Here is a 3,956-nt window from a genome sequence, read left to right on the forward strand (position 1 = left end):
TACTGTTGTGTTCTTTGCAAAAATTAAAGACACCCATTGATGATGCAGATGACTCAGCACAACATTTTGACATCTGGTATTGTCTACTGTAAAATAATTCACCAGAATTAGTGACACCTCTGCTATAACTCCACCTGATCCTAATATCAACTATCAGCATCCAAAGAATGGTGGAGAATTATTTTCAATTTTTTTGAAAGGTATTAAGTCAACAGTTTTATTAACAAAGAACAACGTTGTTTGCAGAAGTAATGAAAGCATGGATGTCTAAATAGATGTGTATATGTATTACCTTCCACTTTGCTGTTGTTTCATCAGTATTGCACAAAGTGTTTGTAATCTGCACTTTACGTCAAAGGGGCCTAACTATATTATAATTTTGTGGGAATTGGGGCTGATTCGAAGCTCAGTGATGAACTTGCTTTTTGCTGTGAATTACAATGGCTGTTTTTAGTGCATTGTCTGGCACCTTGGATTGGTCTGGGTCTGATAAAAGCACACATCCAGAGGGGGGGGGGGAGGGTCAGTGCTCATCGCCATGTATTACCTGTAGAATTATCACAGTTATCCAAGAAGCGGATGGAGCGATCAAATGAACCATAAATGATTTCATGATCCAAGGACAATTCCATCTTGCACCACTTTTCTTTACTGACACTGCTGTGTGGCAATGTTTTCTAGATGTGCTAGGAACTGCCGTGTGTTTGAGTCATTGCTCTGTCACTTAGCATCCAGCTAGGTCGCTGCAGTCTTTGTTTGAAAGTGTATGAAAATAGTACTGTGACTTGTGAGATGGTCCAAATTGACTTGAAATAGTGTTATTGAGGTTAATAATAATGTAGGGGGAAAAAGCAAAATTAAGTGATTTGAGCAAAAAACATAGGGATTTAAGGAAAAATAGGGATCCAAAACCAAAACACAAAATCCAATCACTTATGTCATGTTGATCGATATGAAACTATCAGTCCTTTGAAACTTGTCAAACACTTATTTAGCCTAAATAACTTTTACATACACATAAAGTATCTTTGAATGTGTTAATATTGTATTATGTACTAGTATCATTTGATTTAGTATTTAAATGCCCACATTTTACAAGGTCATGTATTATAAAGCTCTGCATTGTAATATGCTTTCCCATTATAGCAGAGGCTCGTGTTTTATAATGCACATATTTAAACAAGAAACACATGTCTATGCACTTCATGTCCTTCTTAGCAGGAACATCATTAAGGGCTTAGGTTTATTAACAGGAACAAGCAAACTGTTTAATTTGGCCTTATGTGTTTCCAGTACTCTTCTGGGATAAGCTCCAAAACACTATTTAATCACTTGAGAAGATGAACATAAATTTGACTTCAAGAATGTGGAGACTACATCATTTCCCACTCTGGGAGTAAGCTGTACTTCAGTAATACAAATGGAAAGCAAGTAACCCACAGTACATATCATAGTGTCAACATGAATATGTTTTAGTCATAGAAGGAAATCAATCATATGATAAATGCAATTACTACCCTGTGTACTGTATCTTTCTATACAATATCTTTGCAACTAAATAGATCTGTCTGTTCTTTACGGTTAACTTTCTTGGTTTGTTAAGCAGGGGCCTGATTCATTAAGGATCTTAAATGAAGAGGATCCTTATTTCAGTCTCCTGGACAGAACCATTTTACAATGCAAGGGGTGCAAACTAGTTTTCTGTTTTGCACATAAGTTAAATACTGACTGTTTTTTTCATATAACACACCAATACTTGATAGCATATTTGTACACTGAAATTTAAAGTTGATATTTGTGTGCTACATGAAAAAAACAGTCAGTATTTGACTTATGTGCAAAACAGAAATCTAGTTTGCACCCCTTGCAATGTAACATGGTTTTGTCCAGGAGACTGAAATAAGATACCTCTTCATTTAAGATCCTTAATGAATAAGGCCCCAGATTCTTATTTTGTGAAGGATTACTGTATTCTTTAACTTTGACACTGTATGATATCTATTTTTATGATTTAATATGTTGCCTTGTTAAAAATATATAGCAGCATTTTCTGAATGCATTTCTACATTCACTTATTCACCCTAACTTATTATTAAGCCATGTAGATTTTTCTTCCTAGATTTTGAATGTGTACTGTGCTTTTTGGGGCGGTGACCTTTTTCCCCCCACAATTCTTTTTACTTAATTTAATTTACCAGTTTATTCATTGACTGTTAGGTATCATAATATTTTTTTAAGATGTTGAGTTACTGGCTTTAAATAAGGTATGATACAGGGGAGGGCTGGCAAATTTTAGCCCAGGGGGCAAGATTCAACTCAGCAGCCTATTAGGAACATTTTAAAGGAAAAACAATGCAGATGGCCCAGTGATCCAGCCAAAGGTAGCCCACTATGGGACCAGCCATGGAGGGGGAGGGGCAGTTGACCCCCTGCCCGTTGTGATATATGATGTGGGATACATACACATCAAGCAGTAGGGCTCTTTATCTTGTGAGTTTGATATTACATTAAGTTTGTTTTCCATTATTTGTACTGAAAATGATTGAATATGTTAAAATTTTCCATGGTATCTCTTTTTTTTTTTAAACTTAGATTATTTCATGTAATATGCTACAGGGAAATCAGACATATTTCATTATTAAAGGAATTTCAGATATCCCTGAACTGCAGGTTCCAATATTCCTTCTGATTCTCCTAATTTACCTCCTCACTCTTGGTGATAACATGACAATCCTTCTACTCATCTGTCTGGCCCATCATCTTCATACTCCCATGTACTTCTTCCTGGCCAACTTGCCTGCCATGGACCTGTCTACAATCACTCTTGCCCTACATAAGGTCCTCATTACTTTTATGTCTGGTGATAACAGGGTATCATTTTTTAACTGTATGACGCAGGTCTTTATATTTTATATTTTATCCTTTATATTTTATATTTTATTTTTTATCCTTGACATGTGATGAGTTACTCATACTGACAGCAATGAGCTATGATTGCTATGTGGCCATTTGCAAACCATTGCATTATCTAATAGTCATGTGGCATCAGGTCTGTATACTGCTGGCCACTACCTGCTGGTCAACTGGATTTCTAGAACTGATAGGTAGCATATATACATTATCTGCCTTTACTTGTTAAAGGTCTATTGAAATCAACCACTTCTTCTGTGACATTGTGCCGGTGATGAAGATCAGTAGTGACACTTCCCTTCTACAACTTTATTTTTTAATAGAAGGAGTTTTTCCTGGAAGTATCACGCCCTTTATTCTTACGTTCATCTCCTACATCTTTATTATTGTTTCTATAATAAAAATCCATTCTAACATTGGGAGACGTAAAGCCTTTTACACATGTTCTTCACACCTCCCAGTTGTCAGCCTTCGGTATGGAATGCTCATCTTTCAGTACTTTAGACCTATGTCAGCAGATTCCTTAGAGTCAAACAAATTTGTCTCCCTCTTCAATACAGCAGCCGTGCCACTCTTAAACCCACTGATCTACAGCCTAAAAAATAAAGACGTGAAATCAGCCTTAAAAAGCCTGAAGCCAAGACAATAAATCAAGGTCTATCAAGGTGCAGCTTCTGTATACTTATAGTCACCTTTAAAACAATTTCTTTATTTTGGGTGGTTTATCCTAAAATTAATCTTAAAGCGTTGTCAGTCAATTAGCACCGTCTTAGTCCTTCTAACATACTGAACCAATAACTACATTAAATGACCCCAATACCAAAGACAAACCAGATACATGGACAGGAAGTCCCAATGGGGTTTGTTAAGAGCGCTATGTGACCATTTAATTTCAAATTAACCAAGAACAGGATATAAAAGTGACAAATGACAAATAAGAAATATTAGATGAATACTTTCATGTGCATTTGGGCATGTCAGGTATAGATTTAAATTATATATGTATATAATGTTATAAGAGCTCATCCCTTTTAAAACTGTATTGG

The 3,956-nt window shown here is 35.7% G+C and overlaps 1 pseudogene; it reads left to right on the forward strand.

Moving 5' to 3' along the window:
• Positions 1–2,607: 2,607 nt before the first annotated feature.
• LOC142101522 (olfactory receptor 8D2-like) lies at positions 2,608–3,559 on the forward strand (annotated as a pseudogene).
• Positions 3,560–3,956: the final 397 nt, after the last annotated feature.

The sequence above is a fragment of the Mixophyes fleayi genome, chromosome 9, assembly GCF_038048845.1.
Source record: "Mixophyes fleayi isolate aMixFle1 chromosome 9, aMixFle1.hap1, whole genome shotgun sequence".
Taxonomy (NCBI): domain Eukaryota; kingdom Metazoa; phylum Chordata; class Amphibia; order Anura; family Limnodynastidae; genus Mixophyes; species Mixophyes fleayi.